Source organism: Bombina bombina, chromosome 3, assembly GCF_027579735.1.
Source record: "Bombina bombina isolate aBomBom1 chromosome 3, aBomBom1.pri, whole genome shotgun sequence".
Taxonomy (NCBI): domain Eukaryota; kingdom Metazoa; phylum Chordata; class Amphibia; order Anura; family Bombinatoridae; genus Bombina; species Bombina bombina.
The window spans coordinates 1,245,572,136-1,245,591,788 of record NC_069501.1 but is presented as its reverse complement, the minus strand read 5'-3'; the positions used below and the strand labels follow the sequence as shown (position 1 = coordinate 1,245,591,788).

General features: G+C 36.6%; 1 protein-coding gene across 3 annotated transcripts in view; it reads right to left on the bottom strand.

The window, feature by feature from the left end:
• Positions 1-19,653, bottom strand: part of SLCO2B1 (solute carrier organic anion transporter family member 2B1) — a 490,516-nt gene that overhangs the window by 374,215 nt on the left and 96,648 nt on the right. For all 3 annotated transcript variants that reach the window (XM_053708763.1, XM_053708761.1, XM_053708765.1), the window contains exon 2: positions 5,773-5,867. The gene's annotated coding sequence lies outside the window, so the exon portion shown is untranslated. The remainder of the gene's footprint in view (positions 1-5,772; positions 5,868-19,653) is intronic.

Here is a 19,653-nt window from a genome sequence, read left to right as displayed (position 1 = left end):
ATACACAGTCAATGTCAGTATAACTGCAGTATACATTCCTGGTCCCCTTTACTTCTGGGGATGACATGTGAGACTTACTGTAGCATTGTACTATACACAGTCAATGTAAGCATAACTGCAGTATACACTCCTGGTCTCCTGTACTTCTGGGGGTGACATGTGAGACTTACTGTAGCATTGTACTATACACAGTCAATGTCAGTATAACTGCAGTATACATTCCTGTTCTCCTGTACTCAGGGTCGGCTCAAGACATTGTGCTGCCTGGGTCCGAGATTACAATGACGCCCCCCAATAATAACATTATTGATTAATATATTAACCTACTAGCCTGGCCACTGACATTACTAAGCATCCGCATGCAACCAATGCTTATTCAGCATAAGTGGGAAAGAATTTAGGGGGTTGATTCTGTGTCTTTGTGCATTCCCGCACAGAGACAGAAGACAGGGTCTGACAGTGACTGACTCAGTCAATAAAGTGCTGCCCCTGTCAAGTGCTGCCTGGGTCCCTTGGACCCACTTGGTCCCATGGTTGAGCCGGCCCTGCCTGTACTTCTGGGGGTGACATGTGAGACTTACTGTAGCATTGTACTATACGCAGTCAATGTCAGTATAACTGCAGTATACATTCCTGGTCTCCTGTACTTCTAGGGGTGACATATGAGACTTACTGTAGCGTTGTACTATACACAGTCAATGTCAGTATAACTGCAGTATACATTCCTAGTCTCCTGTACTTCTAGGGGTGACATATGAGACTTACTGTAGCATTGTACTATACGCAGTCAATGTCAGTATAACTGCAGTATACATTCCTGGTCTCCTGTACTTCTAGGGGTGACATATGAGACTTACTGTAGCATTGTACTATACACAGTCAATGTCAGTATAACTGCAGTATACACTCCTGGTCTCCTGTACTTCTGGGGGTGACATGTGAGACTTACTGTAGCATTGTACTACACAAAGTCAATGTCAGTATAACTGCAGTATACACTCCTAGTCTCCTGTACTTCTGGGGGTGACATGTGAGACTTACTGTAGCATTGTACTACACAAAGTCAATGTCACTATAACTGCAGTATACACTCCTGGTCTCCTGTACTTCTGGAGGTGACATGTGAGACTTACTGTAGCATTGTACTATACACAGTCAATGTCAGTATAACTGCAGTATACACTCCTGGTCTCCTGTACTTCTGGGGGTGACAAGTGAGACTTACTATAGCATTGTACTACACAAAGTCAATGTCAATATAACTGTAGTATAAATTCCTTTTCTTCTGTTCCTCTGGGGGCGACATGTGAGACTCACAATAGAATTGTACTATATACAGACAATCTAAGGATAACTGCACTATGTATTCCTGGTCTCATGTCCCTCTGGGGGCGACATGTGAGACTCACTGTAGCATTACCCTATACACAGACAATCTAAGGATAACTGCACTATGTGATTGGCTCACCTGTGTTTAGTGCTATTTCTTAAACAAAGGATATCTTAAGAATGAAACAAGTTAAATAATAAAAGTAAATTGGAATACTGTTTAAAATTATATTCTCTACCTGAACCATTAAAGAAAAATGTGGGGTTTAGTGTCCCTTTAATTTAATATTGCTTATTATCAGTGTTATAGAACTCTAGATAATAAAGGCATACCTAGGAATGTATTTGTACGTACTGAAATCACCTAAAAACTCTCTATAAGAAGCCTTTGGTGTGCAAACTGCACTTGTACATAACTGAAAATTATTTTTTTTTGCCAAAATCTCAGAGATGTTTTGGATTTCCTCATAATAAATAATACAATTGGATAACTTGCGTCATATAAAATCAGGTGCATTTAAATTTAATTAGACTTGTTTTAGTTCACAGTTTGATAAATGACTTAAGTCTTATTATCCATGCAAGTTGGTTCCATTTGTTGTATTGTTAAAAACACCTCGCTCATCCTATAATTTATCTGTAAGATAATTTCACTCATGAATAAATACAATAATGGTTTACAGTTGGGTCCTTAATCAATTTTGCTTGCTATAAATTGAATTAGAAAAAAAGTAGCTGAATCCCGGGCTGATTTTCCGATACTTTTATATTCAAGTAATGCTTCAGCTCATTTATATTTATAGGCAGGAGGCATAATGTTGTACCTGATCTATTTCTATTACTTTATAAATCTATTACAAATAAATCTAATCTTGCTGACACATTATCTATTTTTAATAATGTCCTGAGGCTACTAAGCACATTTGATAATTAAAAGGATAGTGTGATGCAAAAATGGAGCACTCTGATTGGTTACTATTTGCTAAACCCCTACAAAGGAACTAAACAGATGGCATACTCCTTGTAATTATTATATATTTCTTCTGTCAATAAATTAAAAACCAGGTGAGTGTGAAAAAAATTTGAATGTGTTAACACTTTGCAATACTTTTTTTTCAATAGCTAAAATCCACCCTTCATTTTCCTAATTTGAAATAGTACCATAACATATGGGGTGCCAAGGTTAGCTGAGATGTGAGACTTACTGTATCAACGATCGGGTTGATTGACACCCCCCTGCAGGCGGTCAATTGGCCACGAATCTGCAGGGGGTGACGTTGCACCAGCAGGTCACAAGAGCTGCTGGTGCAATGCTGAATACGGAGAGCGTCTTGCTCTCCGCATTCAGCGAGGTCTGTCGGACCTGATCCGCACTGTCGGATCAGGTCCGACAGACCTTTGTTAAAAAGGTCCCTTACTATAGCATTGTACTATACACAGTCAATGTCAGTATAACTGCAGAATACATTCCTGGTCTCCTGTACTTCTGGGGGTGACGTGAGACTTACTGTAGCATTGTAATATACACAGTCAATGTCAATATAACTGCAGTATACATTCCTGGTCTTCTGTACTTCTGGGGGTAACATGAGACTTACTGTAGCATTGTAATATACACAGTCAATGTCAGTATAACTGCAGAATACATTCCTGGTCTCCTGTACTTCTGGGGGGTGACGTGAGACTTACTGTAGCATTGTAATATACACAGTCAATGTCAATATAACTGCAGTATACATTCCTGGTCTTCTGTACTTCTGGGGGTGACGTGAGACTTACTGTAGCATTGTAATATACACAGTCAATGTCAGTATAACTGCAGTATATACTCCTGGTCTCCTGTTCCTCTGTGGGTAAAATGTGAGACTTACTGTAGCATTGTAATATACACAGTCAATGTTAGTATAACTGCAGTATACATTCCTGGTCCCCTGTACTTCTGGGGGTGCCGTGAGACTTACTGTAGCCCTGTACTATACACAGTCAATGTTAGTATAACTGCAGTATACACTCCTGGTCTCCTGTACTTCTGGGGGTGACATGTTAGACTTACTGTAGCATTGTACTACACACAGTCAATGTCAGTATAACTGCAGTATACACTCCTGGTCTCCTGTACTTCTAGGTGTGACATGTTAGACTTACTGTAGCATTGTACTACACAGTCAATGTCAGTATAACTGCAGTATACACTCCTGGTCTCCTGTACTTCTGGGGGTGACATGTTAGACTTACTGTAGCATTGTACTACACACAGTCAATGTAAGTATAACTGCAGTATACACTCCTGGTCTCCTGTACTTCTGGGGGTGACATGTTAGACTTACTGTAGCATTGTACTACACAGTCAATGTCAGTATAACTGCAGTATACACTCCTGGTCTCCTGTAACTCTGTGGGTAAAATGTGAGACTTACTGTAGCATTGTAATATACACAGTCAATGTCAGTATAACTGCAGTATACACTTCTGGTCTCCTGTTCCTCTGTGGGTAAAATGTGAGACTAACTGTAGAATTGTAATATACACAGTCAATGTCAGTATAACTGCAGTATACATTCCTGGTCTCCTGTACTTCTGGGGGTGCCGTTAGACTTAATATAGCATTGTACTATACGCAGTCAATGTCAGTATAACTGCAGTATACATTCCTAGTCTCCTGTACTTCTGGGGTGACGTGAGACTTACTGTAGCATTCTACTATACACAGTCAATGTCATTATAACTGCAGTATACATTCCTAGTCTCCTGTACTTCTGGGCTGACGTGAGACTTAATGTAACATTGTAATATACACAGTCAATGTCAGTATAACTGCAGTATACATTCCTGGTCTCCTGTACTTCTGGGGTGACGTGAGACTTACTGTAGCATTGTACTATACACAGTCAATGTCAGTATAACTGCAGTATACACTCCTGGTCTCCTGTACTTCTGGGGGTGACGTGAGATTTACTGTAGCATTGTAATATACACAGTCAATGTCAGTATAACGGCAGTATACACTCCTGGTCTCCTGTTCCTTTGTGGGTAAAATGTTAGACTTACTGTAGCATTGTAATATACACAGTCAATATCAGTATAACTGCAGTATACACTCCTGGTCTCCTGTACTTCTGTGGGTGACGTGAGACTTACTGTAGCATTGTAATATACACAGTCAATGTCAGTATAACTGCAGTATACATTCCTAGTCTCCTGTACTTCTGGGGGTGACGTGAGACTTACTGTAGCATTGTAATATACAGAGTCAATGTCAGTATAACTGCAGTATACATTCCTGGTCTCCTGTACTTCTGGGGGTGACATATGAGACTTACTGTAGCATTGTAATATACATAGACAATGTTAGTATAACTGCAGTATACACTCCTGGTCTCCTGTACTTCTGGGGTGACATGTGAGACTTACTGTAGCATTGTAATATACATAGACAATGTTAGTATAACTGCAGTATACACTCCTGGTCTCCTGTTCCTTTGTGGGTAAAATGTGAGACTTAATATAGCATTGTAATATACACAGACAATGTCAGTATAACTGCAGTATACATTCCTTGTCTCCTGTACTTCTGTGGGTGCCGTGAGACTTACTGTAGCATTGTACTATACACAGACAATGTCAGTATAACTGCAGTATACATTCCTGGTCTCCTGTACTTCTGGGGTGACATGTGAGACTTACTGTAGCATTGTAATATACACAGACAATGTTAGTACAACTGCAGTATACATTCCTGGTCTCCTGTTTCTCTGTTTGTAAAATGTTAGACTTACTGTAGCATTGTAATATACATAGACAATGTTAGTACAACTGCAGTATACACTCCTGGTCTCCTGTTCCTTTGTGGGTAAAATGTGAGACTTACTGTAGTATTGTAATATACACAGACAGTGTTAGTATAACTGTAGTATATACTCCTGGGGGCCTATTTATCATCAAGTTCTGTATGGAGATTGATGCCCCGTGTTTCTGGAGAAGCTTCAGGCTCGCCAGAAACACAAGTTATGAAGCAGGGATCTAAATTTTTTTCTTTCATGATTCAGATAGAGCTACCAATCAGCAAGTGCTACCCATGTTCTGAACCAAAAATTGTCCGGCTCCTAAACTTACATTCTTTCTTTTTCTAGTAAAGATACCAAGAGAATGAATAAGCAGCTACAGACCCCCAAGACCCATCATTGGAAAGGTAATCGCCTAACCTTTCCAACAGTGTAAGTCTTTGGGGTGTGAAAAAAAATTGTTCAAAAAATAACATTACAAAATCTTAGCACCCAGGTGGGAAAGTTCTACCAGCTCTATCTGAATCATGAAATGGAAGTAACTTCAAAAGTTGTTAAAAATTGCAGGCTCAATCCAAATCATAAAAAAAAAAATTGGTTTCATATTTTGATTACAAAGTTAGAGCATTTCTCTGTGGACACATTTCTGATATGAACTTACCTTAATGTTCTTGCTACACACACAAATGTGTTCACATTCCCGCAGGGCTCGTTTTTAACTGTATAAAGCAGCAGTTTTTGTGCTATGCCATCTTCCTGCAGATACAGAACAACATCAATCAGACAAGGCTGTCACAGACAACAAAGCCGTGCCCAGCCCACTCTTTTCTTGCTGAGCCATATATTTGTAAGTTTAGCAATAGTTGTGAGCATTTCTGCTTGGCACACAGTCTCTGCTCGTAACATATTTGTTAACTGAAATATAGCAAATGGAACGTGAACAACACATACAGTATGTACTACCTGAAGCTAATATCTCTCATAAAGGATGATACCATGTCCATGTTTTATTATGTGCATATAAACAAATGTAATAAAATGCTTAAAGAACAGCTTAAAATACTTATGTGAACCTTTTTTATTGGATAACTTAGGAATTGCAGCCACATTATTAGTAATGTACGTATATTAGTACTTGGTGAAAATCAGTTACTACCCGCAAAAAGGTTCAGTTCTAAAGACTAGATTTAAGGTTATATTTTTTCCATTTATTTTTTTTACTGTCAGCATATACTTAAGACACAATAAGCATTGGACATTTCTGCAGATATTGCAGTATAGCAAGCTAATAAATGGATGTGAACCCTCAAAAAGAAAAAAAAAACTAGTCAAAAATTGTTTTCATCAAATCCCATACTATGAAAAAATAAATACAATTTTCATGAGGTTAATGAAAAATCCTTTGTCTGTTATAGTTTATCGGGTACGTCTTCACAGCAGCAGAGGATCAGTTGGACAGCAGCTTAAACTTAAATAAAGGTAAAGAAGTAGCTAGCTAGTGCTAGTGCTACAAGCCAGCACACTTTTTTTTTTTTAAATAAATGTATTTCTTTTTTTTTTTAATGGGACCAGAATTGTCAAGAACAAAAGTGAAGCTTGCATACTTGTTGGATAATACAGGGATAAACTGACAATGACATTGCTGGATCACTAAGGAACAGTTTAAAACTGTAGGGACCAGATTACAAGTGGTGTGCTTAAGGTTGTGTGAGGGATATCGGGTTAAACGCACGTTGCGATCACACTACCTCAGAACTTTTACGCTCAAATAAAAAGTGTCACAAAACACATCAAAAATACTTTTAAATGTACAGTACACTTATAATAACACTTTCTAATAAAAATGATTACAAATATTGCTCAAAAAAGTTATAAGTTCTCTAAAATCTGAGGTTTCAGATATTAGGGAAAAATAAGGAGCTGAAAGGGTTTTAACATAGAGATATTTACATATACATGTCTAAATATGTATAAGCATGTATGTATATATATATATATATCTGTATGTATATGTATGTAAATGTATGTATGTGTATGTATGTATATATATATATATATATATATATATATATATATATATATATATATATATATTTATATAAATATATATAAATATATGTGTGTACATATGTATTTAAATGTGCATATATGTATTTACAGAGATATATACACATATAAACACATAAATACATATGTATATATTTATATATATAAGTACATTGCAGCCCTTTGAAGTCAAGTAGATGAAAACATGTAAAATCAAATTTTGACTTGACTGTCTCTTTAAGTACTTGAAGAAATCTTTTTTTTTCTCATACGAATTCCTTGTTTTGTTTTTTGTTTGCTAGTTTATTTTTTTTTCAGAAAAATATCAATGAATACCTAAATATTCATCACTTTTACATTCGTCCGGATCTGAATGCACTTGTCTACAAAACAAATTTGAGAACTATACTGTATATATATTTAACCTTTACTCTCAAACTTCTCTTTTCTGAAGGCTTTTTTTGTAAAGCTAATGCCAGTGGTGGTACAACCAATCAGATCCTCTACTAATAGTTCTATGCACAGCATTGGAAAGTTTAAAAAAATGCCTTGCAATCAATATAACTAAATAATTATTTGCTGTTACTTTAACTAATTGAGATTTCCGTTAAACAAATTGACCAATTCTGAAAAAGCTTGCCTCCTACACACTGCAAACCCCCAGATGAGTAATTCCTACCTAGTCACAAAACTTTCCCCTGTCACAAGAGCTAACACTCACTGTTTCTTGCTTTTTGTAATATTATTATTCCCTTAGTTTCAGGAAGTTATTGCCGTAATGATTTAATATTTTACTTGTGACTGGCGTTATGCTCTCATAAGCCTCTTAGCTTGAAGTGAAACATGTTTTGCATTCATTAATATTAAAGCCAGCATTGGAATCCACATGGATTCATTTCTCTTTTCAATAGAAGCATTTTGCAATATACTGTACATGTATTATCAAAAATGCTTCTAGTAAAAGCTATAGCTGTTTCAAAAGTGTATTTAAAAATGCACCGTGCACGAGCACAACGCAGCACTTGGTCATAGAGCCTCCGGTGCTTGTATCATCTGTAATAAATCAATTTGCTGATTGTTGACATGACACAAACCCTACTAGCACTCTGAGCAGCTGCAGTCTTTAAAATGTTGTTGCACTGAGAAAATTTAGATATGCCTCACATGCACGTGCAGAGAAAAATGCTAGCACTAAAACAGTGATAACTTTTACTAGAAGCATTTTTGCCGATTACATGTATATTGCAAATATGTTTGTATTCAAAGATGTATTTCATCTATGTGCAGTTAAAGGGACAGTAAACCTTAAAAATAATGTTATATAATTCTGCACATAGTGCAGAATTATATAACATTATATTAGCCAAACATTATTAAAACATAATTTCCCCTATTCATTTTTTAAAAAAAGCGCTGTTTCACAGACCCGCTCTCTGCTCTCTGCTGAGCGGGTCTGTTATATTTACTCAGCGCATTGGGCCAGCTGTATAGTCACAGCCCGGCCCGACCGTGCCATAAGACTAAGTGCAGCTCGCTCCTGTGAAATGAATGCAACAAAAGTTGTGTTATCTCACTCTCCATAGCGCTGCCATTACAAGTTTCAGAAAAGCCTCCTTGTGCGTGCGATATGGTGGCGTTAAGCTTCATACCGCACACAATTCAAAGGCTGCTTTGACGTGCTCGTGCACGCTTTCCCCATAGACATCAATGGGGAGAGAGTGTTAGAAAAGAAACCTAACACCTGAAGTGCGGAATGAAAAGCTCCGTAACGCAACCCCATTGATGTCTATTGGAAAAAAAGTTACGTTTAAACCTAACACCCTAACATAAACCCCAAGTCTAAACACCCCTAATCTGCTGCTTCCAACATCACAAACACCAGAATAAAATTATTAACCCCTAATCTGCTGCCCCGACATTGCCGACACCGAAATAAAGTTATTAACCCCTTTTCTGCCACTCCCCGACATTCCCACCACTATAATTAAGCTATTAACCCCTATTCCACCACTCCCCGACATTGACGACACTATAATAAAGTTATTAACCCCTAATCTGCCGTTCCCGACATCGCCGGCACTAATAAAAGTTATTAACCCCTATTCCGCCGCTCCCCAACATCGCCGCCACTATAATAAATTTATTTACCCCTAAACCTCTGACCTCCTACCTGACCGCCACTAAATAAACCTATTAACCTCTAAACCGCCAGCCCCCCACATCGCAAAAAACTAAATTAAACTATTAACCCCTAAACCTAACAACCCCCTAACTTTAAATTAAAATTACAATATCCCTATCTTAAAATAAATAAAAACTTACCTGTGAAATTATAAAAACATAAGTTTATACTATAAATTAACCTAATATAACTATTTTACTAAAATTAAAATAACTACCAATTAAAAAAACTAAATTACACATAAAAAAAACTAACACTACTAAAAAAAATTAATTCTAATATTACAAAAAATAACAAACATTAAATTACAAAAAATAAAAAATTCTAAATTACAAAAAATAACAAACACTAAATTACGAAAAATAAGAAACGAAATTATCAAAAATATAAACAATTACACCTAATCTAATAGCCCTATAAAAATAATAAAGCCCCCCAAAATAAAAAAAACCCTAGCCTACAATAAAATACCAATAGCCCTTAAATGGCCTATTGTAGGGCATTGCCCTAAATAAATCAGCTCTTCTACCTTGAAAAAATAAATTAAAATTGAAGTGCTTATTTAATGAGAGTCCACGGATGGTGGAGAATACCACTGATAGCAAAAAAGATATGTTAACATTAAAATCCATAGGTCTATTTAAGAAAAGTATTTTTTTTCTCCTATCTATGGTAGTAACAGTGTTGCAACCTATGTTGGCTTTGTAAACCATGATGTAATGAAGTTAAAAATGAATCATTGCAGTAATAAAAAATCTAATAAATGTAAACCTAATTTAACTTTACTCCAGAAAAAAAGCGATAGATTCCCTTAAAGAAAAAAGGTGTATTAGTTAGGAGAGCTGACAACTGCCACTATATTTGACAGGCAATACTATATCTCTGAAATTAAACAGCAACTAGGTGATGTAAACACCTACAAACTATTACAGTGTAACCCAGTAAGTAAAATACAAACAGAAATAAAAGGTGTGTTGAATTGGGCATTAAAAATGGTATTATTGATAACAAATTATCAGATTATCTGTACATAGAATGGCCAAAAACAGCCATTTTTTATACAGTGCCAAAGGTACACAATAATTTGACTAAGCCAACTGGGCGGCCTATTGTGGCAGGAATAGATTCAGTCTTTACCAATATAGCCACATATTTAGACAAAGTTCTGCTGCCGGAGGTATTAAAAATCACCTCCTTCATCAGAAACACTAGTGATTTTATTGAAAAACTCAGGAATTACCGTTAGAAAACATATCCTAAATACTCTTGATGTAAGCAGTTTGTACACTGTGATAAACCATGAAAGGGACATAATACTCATATGCTAAACCACTTGAAACTGATGCAGTATAACTGTAAAAAGCTGACAGGAAAATATCACCTGAGCATCTCTATGTAAAAAAGAAGATATTCTACCTCACAACTGCCTCAGCTCACCAGAGTAAGTTCTGAGTAAAAAGTTATACTCAGCTGCTGCCCAACTGCAGGTAAAAAAATAAATAAAAAAAATGAAGAAATGAACAGCAGCCAATCAGCATCAACAGTGCTGAGGTCATGAACTCTTTTACTGTGATCTCATGAGATTTCACTTAACTTTCGTGACATTTCATTGTAAACTTCCATACACTGAATAGGGAAATAAGATGAGTGTGCATGAAAGCTCGCTCCTTCCGCTGTCCCGGGACAGACATACTGATTTGCTGCTTAGAAGTCCTTTACAATGGGATGTGGCTACTGAGAAACTTTTGAGGTAAAAAATCTTTCTTTTTTACATAGAGATGTTCAGGTGATATTTTCTAGTTAGCTTTTTACAGCTATACTGCATCACTTTCAAGTGTTTAAACATTTGGGTATTATGGCCCTTGAAAGTGATATAGGGGCGTGTATTTTGGCACTCAGAAATTCAACCTTATATGATGAAAGACAGATACTATTTTTTGAGAATTTATTGAGAATAGTATTATATAACAATTATTTCCTGTTTCAGGATGAATGGTATCTGCAGATAAGGGGTGCAGCCATGGGGTCCAACGTCGCCCCATCATATGCCAATATGTTTATGAGTAGTGTTGAATAAAAATTTGTATATGAAAACAGTTATGTATGGGGCGTCATGGTGGCGCTTCATAGATGACATATTTGGCGCGTGGTTGGGTGACGTTGGTACTCTATTGGCATTTGTGGAACAATTGAATCAAGCAGTCAGTAATTTGAAGTTTACACTAACTTTTAGTGAAGAGAATGAAAATATCTCTAATTTGAAAGTTGATTTGTACAGGAAAGAGACAGACATAAATACCTTGTTAAGGTATGAAAGCTTTCATCACAGTGCCCTGAGGAATTCTCTCCCTCGCAGTCAATTTAAGAAGGTGAAACGAATTATAAATGAGAATTCCTTAGTGGACTGTAGATTAAAGGAAATGGGAGATAAATTTAAACAGAGGGGTTACCCAATTAAATTAATTGAGAGTGAATTGGGTAGCTTAGGTTCTTGTTAGAGTTAGGTTTATTTATTTTGGGTGGTTGGTTAGGTGGTGGGTTTTACTGTTGGGGGGTCTTTGTATTTTTTTCAAGGTAAAAGAGCTGATTTCTTTAGGGCAATGCCCTACAAAAGGCCCTTTTAAGGGCTATTGGTAGTTTATAGTAGGCTAGGGTCTTTTTATTTTGGGGGGCTATTTTATTTTGATAGGGCTATAAGATTAAGTGTAATTGTTTTTATTTTTGATAATTTTGTTTGTTATTTTTCATAATTTAGTGTTTATTTTTCGCAATTTAGTATTTTTAAATTTTTTAAATTTTAGACTTAATTTTTTTTAGTAGTGTTAGTTTTTTATTTTTTAAATATGTATAATTTAGTTTTTTTAATTGTTGGTAATAATTTTAATTTTAGTATAATGGTTGTTACGTTAATTGTTAGTTTAAACTTAGGTTTTTTTAATTTCACAGGTAAGTTTTTATTTATTTTAAGATAGGGATATTGTAATTTTAATTTAAAGTTAGGGGGTGATAAGTTTAGGGGTTAATAGTTTAATTTATTAGTGCAATGTTGGGGGGCTGGCGGTTAAGGGGATAATCGATTTATTTAGTAGTGGCTATGTGGGAGGCTGTTGGTTAAGGGGTTAATAGGTTTAGTTAGTGGCGGCAGTGTTGGAGAGCGGTGGAATAGGGGTTTATAACTTTATTATAGTGTTGGCGATGTGGGTGGGCAGCAGATTAGCGGTTAATAGGTTTATTTAATAGTCGCAATGTGGGTGGGCGGCAGATTAGGGGTTAATAGATTTAATATAGTATTTGCGATGCAGGAGGGTGGTGGTTTAGGGATAATATGTAGTTTATGGGTGTTAATGTACTTTGTAACACTGTAGTTATGAGTTTTGTGAAACATTTTATTGGGGCAAAACTCATAACCAGGGTACTGTTAGGGGGAACTTTTATTTTTAGTATTTTTTTTTTTTTTAGTATTTTTGTTAAGTAAAAGAGCTTTTAAACTTAGGACAATGCCCTACAAAAGGCCCTTTTAAGGGCTATTGGTATTTTAGTGTTAGATTAGGGGTGATTTTATTTTGGGGTGGCTTTTTTGTTTTATAGGGTTATTAGATTAGGTTTAAACATTTTATTTTGGATAATTTTGTTAATTTTTTCTGTAATCTTAGATTTTTTTATTTTTTGTAATCTTAGGTTTTTTATTTTCCTATAAAGATAGGATTTCTTATTTTTTGGTAATTTTAAGATATTTTTTAAGGTAGTCTTTTTTATTTTATGTAATTGTAGTTAATTGGGGTTAAATTAGGGGGTGTTAGGTTAGGGGGCTTAGTGATTAGATTGATACTTTGCGTTGTGGGGGGGTTGGCGGTTTAGGGGTTAATAGGTTAATTAGGTAGATTGCATTTTAAGGGGTTGGCGGATTAGGGGTTAAAAGTTTTTATAGATAGTTTGTGTTGTGGTGGTTGGCAGATTAGGTGTTAATAGTTTTAATAGGTCGTTTGTGTTATGAGGGGTAGGCGGATTAGAGGTTAATAGTGTAATTAAATACTTTGCAATGTGGGGGGTAGGCAGATTAGGGGTTAATAGGTTAATTAGGTATTTTGCAATGTGGGGGGTTGGCGGTTTAGGCGTTAATCACTTTATTAGGTACTTTGCGATGTGGGGGTTGGCAGATTAGGGGTTAATACTTTTAATAGTAGTTGCTATGTGGAGGGATAGCAGATATAGGGTAGGATTTTTTTTTTTTTAAACGTAGGCGCCGGCAGTTCATATACTGCTGTAAGTCACTGGCGACTCCAGAAATGTGTATTGACAAACATTTCTGTACCTCGCCTGTTTATCTGGTTTACGGCAGTATATGATTTGCCGGCATGGTTTATGTGATTCACTCGATGTGTGAAGTGAATTTACGGGTGGTGTTGGTCACAGCAGTTGCGATGAAACCTACGGTGTATATGTAATCTCGCCCCAGGCTTTGTCTTTTCTGGATTATCAAGTAATAGGGACTGAACAAAGAAGTAAATAGTTAAGAATCTCTTTGAACATCAGAAGAGTGAAAACTGAACTATTAAAAATTCACAATTTAAGACTAGATTACGAGTGAAGCGCTAACTGCTGTGTGCGAGTGGTAAGGCGTATTACCTGTTGAAAGTAAACGCATTTATTTGAGTGCAATTGAATTAAACATGCATTGGGTTAGCAGTACTTCAGAGTTCTGGTTAATTGTTATGTGAGACCACAAAGTTGCACAAGAAAATATCAAAAATACATTACAAAGTACAAAGTACTTTTACATTTATAATAACACCATCTGATAAAAAATATTTTAAAAAATTGCATTCAAAAATTATAAAGGCTCAAATATATATGGTCTAAAGTATTAGAGAAAAAAAAAGACTACAAAGGGCTTTAACAGAGAGTTACATACACATGTCTAAATATGTAGATGTAGGTATCTATATGTGTTTATGTGTGTACATATATAAATATTTGTGTTTTACTATATATATACCACCTGTATATCTATTCCTATAGATATATAGGTATAGATATGCATTTTACATGAACAGTGTCAGATTTACAGTGGGGCAAAAAAGTACTTAGTCAGCCACCAATTGTGCAAGTTCTCCCACTTAAGAAGATGATAGAGGCCTGTAATTTTCATCATAGGTATACCTCAACTATGAGAGACAAAATGTGTAAACAAATCCAGACAATCACATTGTCTGATTTGGAAAGAATTTATTTGCAAATTATGGTGGAAAATAAGTATTTGGTCAATATCAAAAGTTCATCTCAATACTTTGTTATATATCCTTTGTTGGCAATGACAGAGGTCAAACATTTTCTTTAGGTCTTCACAAGGTTGTCACACACTGTTGCTGGTATGTTGGCCCATTACTGCATGCAGATCTCCTCTAGAGAAGTGATGTTTTGGGGCTGTCGCTGGGCAACACAGACTTTCAACTCCCTCCAAAGGTTTTCTATGGGGTTGAGATCTGGAGACTGGCTAGGTCACTCCAGGACCTTGAAATGCTTCTTACGAAGTCACTCCTTCGTTGCCCGGGCGGTGTGTTTGGGATCATTGTCATGCTGAAAGACCCAGCCATGTTTCATCTTCAATGCCCTTGCTGATGGAAGGAGGTTTGCACTCAAAATCTCATGATACATGGCAACATTCATTCTTTCATGTACATGGATCAGTCGTCCTGTTCCCTTTGCAGAGAAACAGCCCCAAAGCATGATGTTGCCACCCCCATGCTTCACAGTAGGTATGGTGTTCTTTGGTTGCAACTCAGCATTCTCTCTCCTCCAAACACGATGAGTTGTGCTTCTACCAAACAGTTCTACTTTGGTTTCATCTGACCATGTGACATTCTCCCCATCCGCTTCTGGATCATCCAAATGCTCTCTAGCATACTTCAGATGGGCCCGGACATGTACTGACTTAAGCAGGGAGACATGTCTGGCACTGCAGGATCTGAGTCCCTGACGGCGTAGTGTGTTACTGATGGTAGCCTTTGTTACGTTGGTCCTAGCTCTCTGCAGGTCATTCACTAGGTCCCCCCGTGTGGTTCTGGGATGTTTGCTCACCGTTCTTGTGATCATTTTGACCCCACGGGTTGAGATCTTGTGTGGAGCCCCAGATCAAGGGAGATTATCACTGGTCTTGTATGTCTTCCATTTTCTAATTATTGCTCCCACAGTTGATTTCTTCACACCAAGCTGCTTGCCTATTGCAGATTCCGTCTTCCCAGCTTGGTGCAGGTCTACAATTTTGTTTCTGGTGTCCTTCGACAGCTCTTTGGTCTTCACCATAGTGGAGTTTGGAGTGTGACTGTTTGAGGTTGTGGACAGGTGTCTTTTATACTGATAACAAGTTCAAACAGGTGCCATTAATACAGTTAATGAGTGGAGGACAGAGAAGCCTCTTAAAGAAGAAGATACAGGTGTGTGAGAGTCAGAAATCTTGCTTGTTTGTATGTGACCAAATGCTTATTTTCTACCATAATATGCAAATAAATTCTTTCCAAATCAGACAATGTGATTGTCTGGATTTGTTTCCACATTTTGTCTCTCATAGTTGAGGTATACCTATGATGAAAATTACAGGCCTCTCACATCTTCTTAAGTGGGAGAACTTGCACAATTGGGCTGACTAAATACTTTTTTGACCCACTATACATAGAAATTTGTATTCAATAATTTAAAAGGGCATTATTTTCTACTAGTTGGTAAGACTGCCCAGAGGGCAGTCTATGTGTTGTTAATTAAAAAAAAATAATTGAACTACAGAAAAAAAATAAACAAATTATCAAAAATTAAAAAAATAAACCTAATCCCCCCCCAAAAAAATAAAACACCCCCTAATCTAATGCTGAACTACCAATAGCCCTTAAAATGGCTTTTTGTAGGGCATTGCCCTAAGTTAAACAGCTCTTTTGCAGTTACAAAAAAGGGCGTTTGTATGGGTATTACCCTAAAAGGGCATTCTAAAACCCACCAAAAAATAAAAATAAACCCTAATCCCTATGAAAATATAAAAGCCCCCCAAAATAAAAACACCCCATAATCTAATGCTAAACTACCAATAACCCTTAAAAGGGCTTTTTGTAGGGCATTGCCCTAAGTTAAACAGCTCTTTTGCAGTTACCAAAAGTTCTTAAGTCCCCCCTAACAGTAAAACCCACCACCCACCCCCCCCCCAAAATAAATAAACCTAACACTAAAAAACTTAAACTATCCATTGCCCTAACCCCCAAAAATTAAAAAAATTAAACCTAAATTTAAATTAAACTAAAATTACAGAAAATAAAAAAATCTAATTTTACAGAAAATAAAAAACCAAAATAACCAAAGTTTAAAAAATTAAAACTAATCCCTATGAAAATAACCCCCCCCAAAATAAAAACACCCCCTAATCTAAGAATAAACTGCCAGTAACCCTTAAAAAGGCTTTTTGCAGGGCATTGACCTAAGATAAACAGCTCTTTTGCAGAAGAAAAAAGTTGCAGTCCCCCCTAACAGTAAACCCCCCCACCCACCAAACCCCCTAAAATAAAAAACTTAACACTAAAAAATTAGTATGGGCATTGCCCTTAAGAGGGCATTCAGCTCTTTTGTCGCCCATCCCTAATCTAAAAAAAAAAAAAAGATACACACAGGTCCTGAAATCCGGCGCAGAAGGTCCTCTTCCATGCGGTGAAGTCTTCTTCGAAGTGGCCAAATCTTCTTCCAAGCGTGGACCTCTTCTTTCTTCATCCAGGACAGCAGAACTGAAGACCAGCGATGGCGGAACTGAATACCGCCGACCGCAGAGCCATGGAGCGTGGAAGATCCTCTTCTTCCGATCGAATTCAAGGTACACGATTAAAGATGGTGTCCCTTGAATTCTTATTGGCTCATTTGATTCTTCAAATTCAAATCAACCAATAGAATGAGAGTTGCTTAAATCCTATTGGCTGTTTAAATCAGCCAATAGGATTTAAGCAGCTCTCATCCTATTGGATGATGAATCATTCAATAGAATGAGAGCTGCTTAAATCCTATTGGCTGTTCAAATCAGCCAATAGGATTTAAGCAGCTCTCATTCTATTGGATGATGAATCATCCAATAGAATGAGAGCTGCTTAAATCCTATTGGCTGATTTTAATAGCCAATAGGATTTTAGCAGCTCTAATTCCTATTGGCTGATTCAATTTTTTCAGTCAATAGGAATGCAAGGGACGCCACATTGAATCGTGTACCTTGCATTGAAGATTCAGTGTATGACAGCGACCGTATGAATAGGATGCTCCGCGGCTGATGTCTTCAGGATGGACCCGCTCCGCGCCACCGGGATGAAGATAGAAGATGCCACCTGAATGAAGACTTCTCGCCACCTGGATGGATCGTAGGGGGTTAGTGTTGGGGTTTTAAAGGTTTTTGGGGTGTTTTTTGTTTAAGATTAGGGTTTGGGCAACAAAGGAGCTAAATGCCCTTTTAAGGGCAATGCCTATACAAATGCCCTTTTCAGGGAAATGGGTATATTTGGTTTTGTTAGAGTTAGGTTTTTTATTTTGGGGGTTGGTTGGGAGGTGGGTTTTACTGTTGGGGGGGTCTTTGTATTTTTTTCAGGGAAAAGAGCTGATATCTTTGGGGCAATGCCCCACAAAAGGACCTTTTAAGGGCCATTGGTAGTTTATTGTAGGCTGGGGGCTTTTTTATTTTGGGTGGGCTTTTTATTTTAATAAAGCTATTAGATTAGGTGTAATTCTTTTTTATTTTTGATCATTTTGTTTGTCATTTTTCGTAATTTATTGTTTGTTATTTTTTGTAATTTAGTCTTTTTTATTTTTTGTAATTAGATAGTTTGTAATTTTTATAGTAGTGTTTAGATTTTTTTAATGTGTAGTTTAGTTATTTAATTGGTAGTTATTAAACTTAGTTCTTTTAATTTGACAGGTAAGTTTTAATTTAAGATAGGGAAATTGTAATTTTAATATAAAGTTAGGGGGTGTTAGGGTTAGGGTTATGGTTAAGTTTATGGGTTACTAGTTTAATTTAGTTTATTGCGATGTGGGAGGCTTTCGGTTTAGGGGTTAATAGGTTTATTATAGTGGCGGTGGTGTAGGGCTTAATAACTTTAGTACAGTGGGGGCGATGTGTAGCGTAAAACTATCTACTTCTTTTAGATGGCGTTACAGATATTGTCATTTTAGGGTGTAACGCAGGTTTTTTAGCCTCACTGCAAAACTCATAATGACAGTGCTATGGGAATCCCATGAAAAAACATAATTTTTACGAGTGCGGGACTGACGTTGCGTTACAGGCTAACAGGCTTGCGGTACAGCTATACCGACAAGACTTGTAATGGCTGAGGTGCTGTTTTAACGCTCAAAATGCCATATTTTCAGCGTTTAAAGATGCACAACGCACAACTCGCAATCTAGCTGACTGTAAATTGTTTAACTGCTAAGTGACGAGATTTCCTCCATTATAGTGGTGATGCTTCAATCATCAGGGCCATAGGCAAAAACTGAAACCTTGTTATTTGGAGTCAAAATCAGAAATATTAGAATAAACCCTATAATTTGTGGTGAGCTCTCCAGGAACACCTTGGATAGGAATTCCCATGCTATGAAAATTAGATATGTGCAGTACTGAATTCTTTGTTTCGGACGAATCATTTGTAACGGATATTCTAAAAAATTACTTTTTCAGACTATTCCTTTGCTGCACTAGTCAATATTTGTTTAGTTTAAAATTAAATTTACATTAATTGTCATTAAAACAAATATAAATGTTCCTTTACCGTATCACCTGTAGTTTTATACTTACCTATAGCTCACTGGGAGGAGTCGCGCTATTCCTTATCCTTTAACACAGGCTTTAGGTCCACCACACTTAGCATGCTATTAGCACAGCCCTGGTCTCTGTGAAAAAGGGTCGCGATAAGCACGGCTCCCCAGTACACTATAAGTGTTTTACCTTTTAAAGATGATTTAAAGGAAACATATATATATATTTGTTTTCTTTAAAGGGATACTAAACCAAAAAAATTTCTTTCATGATTCAGATAGAACATACAATTTTAGGTTCAGTACCCTGGATAGCGCTTTCTTATTGGTGACTACATTTAGCCACCAATAAGCAAGCATAACCCAGGTTCTGAACCAAAAATGGGCCGGCTCCTAAGTTTTAAATTCCTGCTTTTTAAAAAAATATAGCAAGAAAACGAAGAAAAATTGACAATAGGAGTAAATTAGAAAATTGATTAAAATTGCATGGTCTAGCTCAGTTAAAGATTTTCTTTTAGTTTAGTATCCCTTTAAATTAGTTTGTGCATT